General features: G+C 44.9%; 1 protein-coding gene across 22 annotated transcripts in view; it reads right to left on the bottom strand.

Annotated features, from left to right (window-relative positions):
- Window positions 1-13,720, bottom strand: part of ZMIZ1 (zinc finger MIZ-type containing 1) — a 510,613-nt gene that overhangs the window by 456,728 nt on the left and 40,165 nt on the right. For 3 of the 22 annotated variants that reach the window (XM_075934734.1, XM_075934747.1, XM_075934741.1), the window contains exon 2: window positions 7,324-7,476. The exons of 16 other annotated variants lie outside the window; for them this stretch is intronic. The gene's annotated coding sequence lies outside the window, so the exon portion shown is untranslated. The remainder of the gene's footprint in view (window positions 1-7,323; window positions 7,477-13,720) is intronic. 3 more of the 22 variants (XM_075934733.1, XM_075934746.1, XM_075934740.1) reach the window with 1 other exon arrangement.

The following is a 13,720-nucleotide window of genomic DNA, read 5'->3' as shown; positions in this document are numbered from 1 at the left end:
TGTTCACCTATCTTGTGTGTCTCTTTAAATATATGGAATGAGTGCGGGTTTCAGTAGTTAAGGACAATCCACAACATGATACAGATTGTCCTGCCTGCACCCTCAGGACCGGACTGGTCCCAAACCAGGGAATTTGCCGAACCGGGGAAGGTCAATGCAGGCCTCTGCTGCCACAGGCTGCCATGCTCCACCTCGGTGGCAGCAGAGGGGCTGGCATGAGCCAAGGCATGCTCGAGGGAAGAGGCCAGGCGGCTGTGCAGCCCCGCGGCCGGGGGCTAAGAGGGAAACCCCGCTGGCGCACGCTGAGCTCCACCACAGCCGGGCTGTGCTCCCGGCCCTTGCCACTGGCTCCTGACCTCAGCTCCGGGGCTCCCTGCGTGTCTACCATCCCCGCTTCTTCCCTACCCCTCTCCTTCCGTTCTGAGCTTGTGGCAAAATGGAAGCTTTGTGGGGGGTAGGAGTTGTGGAGCAGGGAGCTGGTGGGTCACAAGCTCCGGAAGGGAGGGGGAGAAGACATGATGGGGAATAAATTTTGTTGTGTGCACCACGGTATGTGCAGATGTGCACCACCAGTACAATACATGCTTCTAGCTGTGGGCATTTTGCTAATCAGCAAGGCATTCATTTGAATCTCTCCTGGGTTGCCGCCCAAGCACTCAGCTTACAGGGAACACGGTGGAGGGCTCTCGGGGGGGGAGAGGAAGGGTGGCTGTGAAACCCCTCAGCCAGGGCCAGGCGTGCAGACCCGCAGCTGGCAGCCGGGGTGGAGAGCTCAGCCTGGTAGCCAGGGGGCTTGGTTCACTCCCGGGGGGACAGCATTCCTAGCCTCCAGCCATAATCTCTTCCCTCAAGCACCCACCCCCAGAAGTTCTCAGACTGAGGGTAGGGAGCCCACCATGGGGCACGCTGACCCTGTTTTAATTAGACTGCCAGAGCGGACATTATTCCGAGCCCCATCACGGGGGACTGAGCTTTGGCTTCAGTCCTGGGTGGTGGGCACAGATGACAGGACCTCTGCCTGGGGATTAAACTCTCGGGCTTTGGCCCCTGGTCAGGAGCAGTGGGCTCCACTGGGCTCAGGCGTCAGTCACAGCCTCCTGCGGTCACATAGCAATTTGTCTTGTCTGAAGCGGTTGACGATGCAATGAAGTTGGAGAACCCCTCGTCTAGCGTTCACTTTTGGGACAGTCTGATGTTGAAAAGTTTTCTCCTTACAGATGAAGGCTCTTTGGCGGATGTTCAATGAAGAGAAATTTTTCAAAAGGAAATTGAATTTACCTACTGCATGGCATTTTTATTACTCTGTTTAACAGGAGTGAAGGTATCTTATTGTGTTGGGACTCCCTACAGAGAATGCATGCTGTATACAGGAATGCATGGGGAATATTTCATCTCCTTTGGGTGGGATTGGGGATGGGGGGGATAAAGCAGACACTGAAAGCAGATTTTCTCAGTATTGTTTCTATGGTACTTGATAGGCATTGGCAATACCATCTTTGGGTAGCCCAAAATGTACCTCTGAGGATTCTGGCCCATCTTATATTTTAAAATCACTTAATACACCAATCTCTTAAACAATTTCACAATCGTTGTTTTGCAAGAGTTGTAACAGCTTGAAAGTGTCCAACTCTAATGGATGCTCTACTCAATTGGGAACAAATAGTTTCTATAATTGTTTACCAGCAGATACCCAACATGCATTTACAGGTTTATTCTTGACTTAGCTGAGTACAACTTACTCTAGGCACTGAGAATGAAAGCCTGAAAAAAAAAAGTAACTTAGACATTTCAGTTACACTATGTTACCCAGTTGTGTCCAGTGTGTGTAAAGGGGCACATCAGATGTACAGTTTTTCCTCAAATTCTGTATTTAGCCTCAAAAACCAAAAAACACGCTTTGCTTATGCTATTTATTTGTGCAAGCTGCTGACTCTGCAGAGGTTTTTAGATTTAGGAGTTTTCCAAAATGCAAATTGACTTATTCTATTGGTCAACTACTAGCACATGCAAGCTGATAAAGATCACTCTAAACTGGGACTTTTTTCTCCCCATACATCCTTCATGGAGATGGTCGCAATAGCTAATGTTTTGGACTATTACAAAAAAAAATACAGCTTCCATGCAAAGTACTTAATAGTCATGAAATCTCTTCAGTGTCTGATTAGCTTTCTGTTTCCCCTGCATGCCTGATTTACTGCATTTTTACCAGGTCCAAAAGGAAGATATATAACACACCTTTTGTTAAGCATTTTGCTACACACTCACCTTACCATCCAGGAAAGGACTGGACCATATTGGATGTCTGAAAGGGGAAGTTTATTTGCCAGAGAAACTGGCTGAACTGTGGTTTATGTGCTTTGCTTTCAACTCAACCACCAAATTCACTTAAAAGTTAGCCTATTAAAAGCAAGTTACACGAGGATAATCTGGCTTGATAAGCTATCATTACATATTATAATAATAATAGACCTCCAGGGAAGGGACAGGAAGGATATATAAATGGAAAATGAGCCCTAAGAGACTTCATAAACCAATAAAAGCCTTAAACTTACATCCTTAAAGTTACAAGTTCAAATGCTGTCATGACAACCATATGCAGATAATCTGATGTCAAATAAATGACAAACAGTAACATCTTATGTCAAATAACTGGCACAAATAACTTACATAAGAGGGAAAAAAGCTAAATAACTTGAGACCCTGGTCTTTGAAAGATGCAATAAACTGTTTATCTTGTGAGAGTAGAATCACGGATTTCTACGGATCTATTCACCTCAGTAATGTTGCATATATGTTTAATGTTTGTACAGAATTCATGTCTTCTGAGCATTTTCTACACTTTTAATTACTCCTTGAAATTCAAGCTTTAAAGGGACACTCCGTTCAAAGTACAATTTAGAATCAACTGTTCTAGCTAAGAGTCTTGGATTGTTAAAGCTGAAATTTCTTTTAAAAATGTAGTTTTTTGCACTTCTCTAAACTCGATCAAAGAAAAAACAAGCAAGTCCATTTCATGTTGTTTGAAATTGTTTCTTTCTTTCAGAACAAAAAACAAAACCAACAAAAACAAAACCCTTTCCTTCAGAATATTTAAAACTCCGCACCAGCGTTAGCCCCGAAATTAGTAAAACGTGTTAGCAATAGCATGACTTGCATGAGCTAATTGTGCACATGCTTAAATATTTGCAGGAACAGGCCCTATATTAAAGAAACAAACTTCAAAAGTGACAGTAGCCTTTTAGTCTTTGGTCCTCAGTTACCTCAGTTTTCATCAGGGATGCTAATCAGAAGTAGATGTGATTTCCATTAATTTATATTTACAGAAAGCATTTACAGGCAGTCCCTGGGTTACGTACAAGATAGGGACTGTAGGTTTGTTCTTAAGTTGAATCTGTATGTAAGTCAGAACTGGCGTCAGCCGCTGCTGAAACTGATCAGTTTCAACCGCGGCTGAATCTGGACGCCAGTTCTGACTTACATACAGATTCAACTTAAGAAACCCAGGCGTCCCCAAGTCAGCTGCTGCTGAAACTGATCAGCGGCTGATTCCAGGAAGCCTGGGGCAGAGCAACTCTGCCTCGGCTTCCTGTAGTCAGCCGCTGGTCAGTTTCAGCAGCGGCTGACTTGGGGACGCCTGGGGCAGAGCAGCTGGGGTGCTGCCGGGTTGCTCCAGTAGCGCAGCTCCTCGGCGCTACTGGAGCAACCCAGCAGCACCCCAGCTGCTCTGCCCCAGGCGTCCTGATTCAGCCGCTGCTGAAACTGACCAGCAACAGCTGAATCAGGACGCCTGGGGCAGAGCAGCTGGGGTGCTGCCAGGTTGGTCCGGAGCGGCGCTGAGGAACCAACCCGGCAGCCCCCAGCTGCTCTACCCCAGGTGTAGGCAAGAAAAGCCTGGTCTGCTGGGGGGGGGGGGGGGGGCACTAGCTGCTCCCCCCCCCCCCCCGAAGACCAGGGAGACAAGGGTGGTGGGACCGCCCAAGTCCTCCACGGCTTTGCTCCGTCTCCCTGGTCTGCTGACCTGGGAGACGCGGAGCAAAGCCGCAGAGCACGCGGGCAGCGGGACAGTCCAGGCGCGCCGCGGCTGTCCCACTGCTAGCATACTCCGAGGCTTTGCTCCCCATCTTCCTGGTCTGCTGGTCAGACCAGGGAGACGGGGAGCAAAGCCGCGGAGCACGCCCGCAGCGGGACAGCCTGGGCGCGCTTGAGCTGTCCCCCTGCGGGCGTGCTCCGCGGCTTTGCTCCCCGTTTCCCTGGTCTGCTGGTCGGGAGACGGAGAGCAAAGCCGCGAAGCATGCCTGCAGGGGGACAGCTCAAGCGCGCCCGGGCTGTCCCGCTGCGGGCGTGCTCCAAGGCTTTGCTCCCCGTCTCCCTGCAGACCAGGGAGACGGGGAGCAGCTTTTCTCGCCCTGGAGGACAGGGGTGGCGGACCGCGGCGCATCTGGGCATCCCGCCGCTCCCGTCCTCCGGGGCGAGAAAAGCCCCGTTCGTAACTGCGGATCCGACATAAGTCGGATCCGCGTAACTCGGGGACTGCCTGTATACACTTTCTATGCAAGGGTTTCTTTTCAGAAAGCCTAAAATGTGAACAGAACCCTGCACAAACTGGGTTCCAATCCTTACCATTTACATTCGCTCCTTAAGTCACTTTTCCAACCAAATGAAGGCAGAATTCACTCTCTCAAATGGCCCCGATAGCCCTTTCACACAGAAAGGCAGTCAGTGAAAAGATCCCCACAAGGTACAGAAAAAAGATTATGCTATAAAATGTGTCAAAATAAGTTTAGTTAGCGACTATTAAAAATAGAACTGAATCGTAAATAAAAGAAAAACCGATAATTATTATTCTTTATCTAGAAGAAGGGGTTTCTTGTCATGTCTCCTCCGGTGAAGAGAATTAGCTAAAACGGTTTCATATTTTAAACTCCTCAGTCTTAATAAATGAGGCCCAAGACTGTTGGCAAAGTTTACCACAATCCTGGGACCTGATCCAAGTCTCCCATGACAATGGGAAAAACATTAGAACTATAACATTCAAAATATTATTTAACTTTTAAAATCTTCACACAGTTCAAAGACGCCTTTGTTCCAGCTTCGCCTTTGAAAATGTCAGTTACATTCCACGGACAAAGTATTTCCTCCTAATATTATCTGAGTTGTTATAAGAACAACCATGCTGGTTCAGCTCAGGGGCCCGTCTAGTCCAGTATCCTATCTTCCAACAGTGGCCAATGCCAGATGCTTCAGAAGGAATGAGCAGAACAGGCAATTTGTCAAGTGATCCATCATTCCCTGTCATTCAGTCCCAACGCTTGGCAGTCAGAGGCTTAGGGAAACCCATGGCATGTCATTGCGTCCCTGACTTCTTGACTAGTTGCCATTTAAGGACCTATCCTCCATAAAGTTCTCTCATTCTTTTTTAACACGGTTTTAGTTTTGGCCTTCACAAAATCCTCTAGCAATGAGTTCCACAGATTGCCTGTGTGCTGTCTAATGTTTGTTTTAAACCTTCTGCCTAGTAATTTATCTGGGTGATCTCTGGTTCATGTCTTATGTGAAGGGGTAAAATAACACTTGCTTATTTACCTCCACACAGGTCATAATTTTCTCTGACTCTTATCATGTTCCCCTTTAGTCTGCTCTTTTCTAAAAAAACCAGTCCCAATGTTTGTAATCACTCTTCAGATGGAAACTGTCCTATACTGGGGAGGCAAATATTGTTTTTAAACGTACCCATTTACACTACTGAAATTATATTTGTTAACCAGTTCACAGGCTACCCCGGCTTAGGTGAGGGGCACCTGCTTTTTCTCCTCTCAGGTTGGGTACACAGTGGGGTAGGGGATGGTTTGCATGTTCATGGCCTTGCTCTGATCGTATCTCTCGCTCTCCCAGTTACTAGGGGCTTCTAGTTCGGTGGCCTGCTGCCAGGAGAACATCACACCAGGGCAGATCCAAGTATTCCAGCAGATCAGTGGTTCTTGGGCAGACCCACCACTGCAAAAGATGCGCCCAGCTCATTAGTAGAGTGTCTACAACTAGGTTTCGCGTGTCTATTAGCAGAGCACATTCACACACGTCATGGTGCACACAAAAATTTATTCTGCACACGGATGGAAAAGATTAGAGGGAACACTGGGTTGCCGTCAACAGTGCGCTCTCGACCAGGCAGGAGTTGATTCAGCGATGTGCCAAGCCGCGAGAGCACTGCAGGCTTCAGTACTCCCCACCCAGGCATTCCTGGGGGCGTTTTTAATATGCACGTTAGGTATTACAGTGCCATGACATTATTTTATCAACCTGTTTTAAACATTAACTGCAATATATTAATGGTAAGACTCATACTTATCAGTTAACCATTAACGGTTTCCTATTTTCATGCCTATAATCATTTTGGTTGCCCTTCTATACTTTTTCTCATTCTAATATATCTTTTCCAAGATGGGGCAAAGAGTTGTGATTTCTAGTGAGAGCGCTAGACACTCAACAGAACTGGGGGAGGGGAGAAGAGCAGGGAAGAGGTGCTTAAAATGATTGCAGAAATCTTAAAAGCTGGTAAAAGGTTTAATCCTGTATAATGATTTACCAAGTGACAAGTAAAATAGATTTACTGTGACAGTTTGAAAGGAGCCCAACATAAATAAAATTACCACTCACGTGGTCACAACCTCTCAACCACCCTTTTTACAGCTAAAAGCATAAACAAAAGGAAGCGCTCTACCAACCTAAGTAATGATTCCCCACACAGACAATCCAGATCGACAGGGGGAGAGAAAAGAAAACCCAGTAATGCATGAAAGCTATATTAAGCAATTGCTTTTTAACCGACAGGGGAGAGGGGATGTCCAAAATACTGCGCTGGTTGTTGATCACAAAAATGCTGCAATTCAAAAATAAAAGATATTTGTATACAGTACTAAAATCCTAAGAAAAATACTACCAATGCACAACCCTACAGAAACTTATACTTAACGGCTTTGAAGTTCAATGTTTTATCCCTTCAATTGTAGATAAACTTGAACATGACTGTAATAATTGTACTGCACCAAAAAGGCAAAATATAGCACACAAAATTCAGTGATTAAGTGTCCTAAATACTAGCCTGGTTGACAAGTGCAATACAGTCACAACAGACCTCAGACCCTTTGGCATTGTTTGCATTGTTTTTACCACTGACTGCCAGCAACCAACGTTTAATCGCTTTCATTAGGTACCCTGGACCAAAAATAAATACACGATCTTAGGCTGTCTATTGCTGCCACTCTAATCTATAGAATAGACCCAACTTCTTTCACCAAAACACAACCAAAAAACGTAAAACTTTACCAACTTGTGTAAATACAGGTCTCCCTCACTGTACTTCTGACGCGCAAGTCACATTTCAGTTTCTTTGTCAAGGCTGTTGTCTCTCAAACTGTGTTTACACAAGCACCAAGGGCTGAGTTTTCTTCCATTGAAGCAAACTCATTCAGCTTCCAGCTGTGCAGGAAAAAAAAAAAAAAGCATTTAAACCACACTGGCTAGAGACCAGCTGCTCTTCTCTGCCTGCATTGAATTTCTGTCAGCTGCACTAGGCTTCACAACCTTAATCCATACACAGAGCAGATCGCAGAGCCCCAGAAGGACCTGATCTTCAGACACAGAGCAAGGGGACGCTGCAGTTTTGGCAATGGCATTTCTCCCCCTCCCCCCAATTAATCCCTCTGCCTTGCACAGATTGAGAGGAATTGAATCTGCACGTAAGAGGTGCTCTCCTTCCCCCTTTTCATCCCTTTTCCAGCCTCCTCCCCTATCTTTCACCCCCTTGGCTCCTCTAGCTCTAGGGCAGGTTGGCTGCCAGAAACCAGCTGATGCTAATCATGTTTCCATCAGTGGTCCCAGGGCTGCCCCTCTCTTGTGGAAGGAGGGAGACACACACGGACTCCAGCCCCTTTGCCAATTACATCAAGCCCCAGATGCTTGCTGTAGCAGCACATCCATGGCTCCAAAGCCCGGTCTAAAAACCACACAACTCAAGCAAGTCTCTGCTGGGGCATCATAAGAACACACACACACACACACACACACACACACACACACACACACACACACACACACACACACACACACACACACACACACACACACACACACACACACACACACACACACACACACACACACACACACACACACACACACACTCTCTCTCTCTCTCTCTCTCTCTCTCTCTCTCTCTCTCTCTCTCTCTCTCTCTCTCTCCCTCCCTCCCTCCCTCCCTCCCTCCCTCCCTCTGGTTTCCCCCATATGCAGGGTTTATAGTTTGGTTCAACAGCTCCCAGCACACGTCACTATACAAAAAGTTCTAATGTCCCAGCCCCTCACCCCAAGTCGGTACCGCCTGGATGCAAAGTCCTTTTATACCCGCTCCTTCAGCAGCTTCTCAAACATCTGTTTCCTTTATCTGAATGTACGGAATCAACATGGATCATGCCCGCTTCCCCCAAAAACCACACCAGAAACTGTAAACAGGTCACTTACTGCCAAGGGCATCTTCCTTGTGAAAGAAAAATTAAAAAAGTGTGAACATTGTGATTCTAAGATACAGACTTTTAACAAAAAATACCAACAACAAACTAGTTCGGTGTTTACTGTACAGCAACCCTGGGCTTAAGGACACGTTGGAAAAGTCATCTGATTCAACCACATGATTATGTAAAATTACTACTCATTAAGCAGGTTTTGGAAAAAATTCAGTCTGATTTCAACACTTGCAAGGAACACACAGACGCACACAGATCGCTCGCCGTTCTCTGCAGAATCCCCATTGTTTAACATAGTCTCTAAATAGAAAGCACTGATTTAAATTGAGGTTTGGAAACTTGTAATCAAACCTGCCATCATTCCCTCCTCTCCTTTCCTTCCCCCTCTCTCCACCTCCAACTCTCCCCATCAGCTCTTTTGGAGCACGTAATGCTGCATCTTTACATTATCTGGGAAAGTGAAACACCCATGTTTATCCAACAGAATTTTCCCCTCTGCCTCCTGCAAAGAGCATTCATCTCCATCGGAGTCTTAACCACTGTTTGTCCAGAGATGTGTCAACTACACGCAGAAATGCCTAATGAGAATCTGATCTGTCATCCAAATGTTCTCCCACCACTCCTCTCCCTGATGGGCAGTTGCCTACACAGCACGCTGGTTGATGTTATAATTTGCTTGCCAATCCTCCAAGGGAGGAAGCTAAGTGGGGGAATTAAAATCAGTGAAACATCAGCACAAGGCTGCTCCGGTTTTCATGTGCTGACAGCTCTTCTCAAAACACAGAACATTGGCACCTAAGAACTACCCCCAGAAGCAGTTACCACACAAGCAGGGACTAAAGGACAATCACAGGTATCAGAGATCAATACAGGCTATGCCTAAACAGGCAACATACAGGTAAAAAAAACTATCAGCCTGATCCTACAGACAGACAGGCACCGGAGTATACTTAAGTCATATTGACTGAACTGTGTTTCTTCGTAAAGTTATTTTACCTTGAGCCCCCCCCAACTAAGCTTGATGCTCCATTGTGCTAGGTGTTGTACACATTAGGTAATCCCTAATGCAAATAGACAAGTCAGACTGCTGCTTTACAGAGGGGACACCAAATTAGGAGTTTAAGTGATTCACTCATATAGGACAGAAATGAACCCACACAACCAGAGTCTCCACGCCGTACCTTAAACCTAAGATGCTCTTTTCTCACTACATCTGGTAGGAAACTTTTATAAGACTGGGTCCAATGTTTCCAGCAAAAAAGTATATTTAACTGTGTAAATGTGTTGGGCTCAAATCCTTCAAAGACTTACACATATTGTTTAACTTTACATACTGAGCAGCTTCAACTCCCATTGTAGCATCAGGGACTGGTAATATTAAAAACTCAGATATTTTAAAAACTTAAAATAGGCCTGAAACACGTAACCAAGTGCTTTAACTTTTATACGCACAAGTATTTCCAGAGAGCTCAAGGAGGACTAGTCATGTCTTTAGGATTATTTCTGTAAATAAGTATATTCAGGATCGGAGTTTTATTTATCTTGTGAGGGAGTGAGAGGAGGGCCTGGCAGCGCAGGGACTAAACAAGGCCTTTTTGTCCAACTAGTCCTGCCCCATTTTACTTGCAGCCAATGCCAGGCCTGTAGGGAGAATGAAAGAGAGGAACCTGGCTCAGTTAGGGGTTGCTCAGCGACGAGACCTGAGCTGTCTACTGGGTCAGCCACAGGAGCATGTAAGCCTCCATCCCCTCCCCCTGGCGCAAAGAGCAGAAGGAACCTTCACTGAGGAGGGGGACATTGGACTCTTGGGGCCATGCCCCAAACTGAAGAATCAGACACTGACAAGAGGCTGGAATTACAGGCCTGGGGCCTCAGCGGCAGGGGACCAACACCCCGGGCCACCAGCTACCATTGGGACCTAACCATTAGGCCACCCCGCTGCCCGGGAGACCCAGCCACAATCTTCATTTGGACTTGCTATGCCTTTTAGCATCTCTTTCCGTTTGGACAATGTTATTAGGGGGGAGAAGTATAAAGATGAGTTTGGCAGAAGGCCTACTACTTGAAATGCAACGTTCCCCAACAAAAGGGTGCCATACTATTACTTCTTTAGAAATAAATCAGTCACCCAGTCTAGTTTCATCACCCCAACCAAGGAACCTGATGAATACAAAGCAAAAAGTGTGCAAAGTAAATTAGATCAGAAAATGTTTCAGTTATAAAGGGCTACTGAATGTAATAGTTTCCAGATTTCTCCACCGGCACCATCTAATTTTGTTACTTCAGTGACAGAAGTTGAAGAAAAAATATTAAAATTAAAAGAAAATATATCTCTTTAAATATGTATTACTGCTTTGTGCATTTGACAATATTCCATAAAGTCAGTTTCATCATTTCATATATCAGTTTCCTCTGTGTGGATCTTACACATACAAACAGGAGAAAGAACCACTGTTTTGTTTTTAAAAAGAAGAAAGTATGGCTATAAAAGCCATGAAATCAGTAAAGCAACTCAGTAGTAAATGCAATGCCAATGCCACTTTATACAAACAACAGTACAGTGAATGCTCAAAAGTAAGATTTAGTAATAATCACAGATTTTAATAGCTACATATTATATTCCCCTAAATTCCTATCAAGCCAAATTTTCCTGAGACCGTATTAATAAATGCAAGTAGTTCTTTGGTTTCAAAGAATAGAAACAAAGTTTTCATATAAAAAGGAGTTCTGACAGCACTTTCTGAGACTGTAAAAATGAAGTCCTTTGCTTAAATATTTTAAACAATATAATTTGACTTAATCTGTATTTTTCAACAGATCCATCTCTGAAAAGTGTTAATCAAGTGCAGTGTAAAGCATCATGTTATCTACAAAAAACTCCTTAAGGCGGATTCTTTTGAAATAAAGGAATTTCAACATGAAATTTTGTCCCAAGAACGATTATTAAAGCCAACAATCATGAAAGGAATAATGACAAAACCCATGAACAAAGGAAATGTAAGGTCTACATTTTCAAAGGTGATTAGTGATTTTGAGAGACTTTTTTGGGGGTGTCTAACTTGAGATATCTTAAAAGGGGTCTGATTTTCACACAGGAAGTGCTTACGACATCCTGGACTCAGGTCTTTTTTTAGCATCTCATTTAATTCACCCAAAAAACTAGGGAAAATGTGCAGAATTTGTTCAGAAAAATGTTATCCAAACCAAATTTTGATGGAAAATTAGAGGGCAACCAGTATGTCCATAAATGTTTGTTTTCCAAAATAATAATAATTAATAAAAGAAAGACTTAAATTTTAGAAGCATATGGATGACAAGACTCAATGAGAGGTATGGGAAGCTTTCTTGATTGCAGCTACAGCAAATTTGTGGGATCATTCTTTTGGGCAGTTTTATAACAAGGGCTCAAAAGAGGGGACTGTTATTTTGTTTGCAACACTATTGTAGTCAAAATTTTTACACATTGATGCGCACTAGCCCTGATCCTGAAACACTTGCACCCATGGTTAGCTTTAGGCAATGTTATTTCTATTACCCCAGTGCCTAGCACTCCTAGTCATGAAGCAGGACTGCATTGTGTGAGGTGCTGTACAAACACAACATAAACCAGTGCTATTGATTTCATTGAGACTATTCAGAGTACCCAACATTCAGTATGTGCATAAGCAATTGCATAATCGAGTCCCTAGTTTGTATACATGTGTTCCATCTATTTGTTCTTTAGGAAGTTGAAGACATTAATTTAATGTATTTATATTCTCCACTTCACATATGTACCGATCTCCTATTATGCATATCTGTGGAGAGAAAGCCCCTTCAGTCAGTCAGTCAGTCAGTCAGTCACACACACACACACACACACACACACACACACACACACACACACACACACACACACACACACACCATTTTATATAATCGAGACAGAGAGATTTTTATTCCCAAGGATTCTAAAGCACATGACAGATATATCGCCTATGCACCCCCAGAGTAAGCCTAATGACTTAATCCACCACTACTGAACTTATACAACCACCTTTAGGGCGAAACTTTTCAGCTGCTTAAGAATACACAGAAACAAGGACCAGGACCCCACTTGCACAAACACCATATAATGTGCAAAATACCAAAACTAAGAATGTTAAGTGTCAGGTAACTGATTCATTGAATAATCAATGCCTTTTTGCATCAACTATTCGATTAGTCGATAGGGCGCCTCTGCCTTTGAAGTGTAGCAACAGCCCTAGGCTCCCTGCAGCTGACCCCGGGCTCCGTGCCGCCCCCCTTCTCCACCCCTCCCTTGCTGCCGCTATCTGATAGAGGTAGCAAGGTGGGGGGAAGTGATTAGTCCTTCACATCCCTAACCAAAACCTGAAAATCCTCCTACAGCACTTCAGCCCCCAGCCCCCAAACTAAGCTTTAAAACTGCAAAAACTGAACAAGGAGTTGCTGAAGCAAGCAGCCAAGGATTCTGTCAGGTGGTCTATTTGACTCCTAGTCCCTCCCGAGAAGCAGCTGACCATACCGCACTGGTTCTGTACGCATGAGTAAGCGAGGTTGCCAACTAGTGGCTGGCCCGCAAGGGAGGATCTGAGAACTGTGGGTACAGGGGTGCTCCTTTAGTTCGGTGAGTGGGGGCGGGGGGGGAGAGAAGAGCGTTTCTGGGACATGAAAATCAGAGTTCTAGTCCCAGCTGTCTGTGTGCGGGGTTCATATATTGCGACAGAGGATTGGTTCCATAGCTGTAACTAAAGCCCTACCAGATTGACAGCCATGAAAAATGTGTCACGGACCATGAAATCCAGTCTTTTGTAAATTTATACCACACACTCCAAGTGGGGTACTGACCCAAAAGGGGGAGGGGGGGTTCACAAGGCTACTGAAGAGGGGTCATGGCATTACCCCCCTTACTTCTGTGTGCCCTTCAGAGTGGGGCACGGGCCAGCAGCTGCCACTCCCTGGCCACCCAAAATCTAAAGGCAACGCGAAAGGGTGGTAAAACAATGATCCCCTACAGCAGCCTTTGCCGGTTTTAAAACACATATTCCTGTTTTCTTACAAAATTGTGACATTTAAGATTTAAATCTCGGAACCCATGAAATTCAGGATTTTTAAAATGCTACGACGGTGAAATTTACAAAAATGGGCCATGAATTTGATAGGGCCCTTGCTATACTCTGCCCTCAAAGGTGTCAGGACAT

Source organism: Pelodiscus sinensis, chromosome 8 (genome assembly GCF_049634645.1).
Source record: "Pelodiscus sinensis isolate JC-2024 chromosome 8, ASM4963464v1, whole genome shotgun sequence".
In the NCBI taxonomy this organism is placed as follows: Eukaryota; Metazoa; Chordata; order Testudines; family Trionychidae; genus Pelodiscus; species Pelodiscus sinensis.
This window is presented reverse-complemented; position numbering and strand designations above follow the sequence as displayed.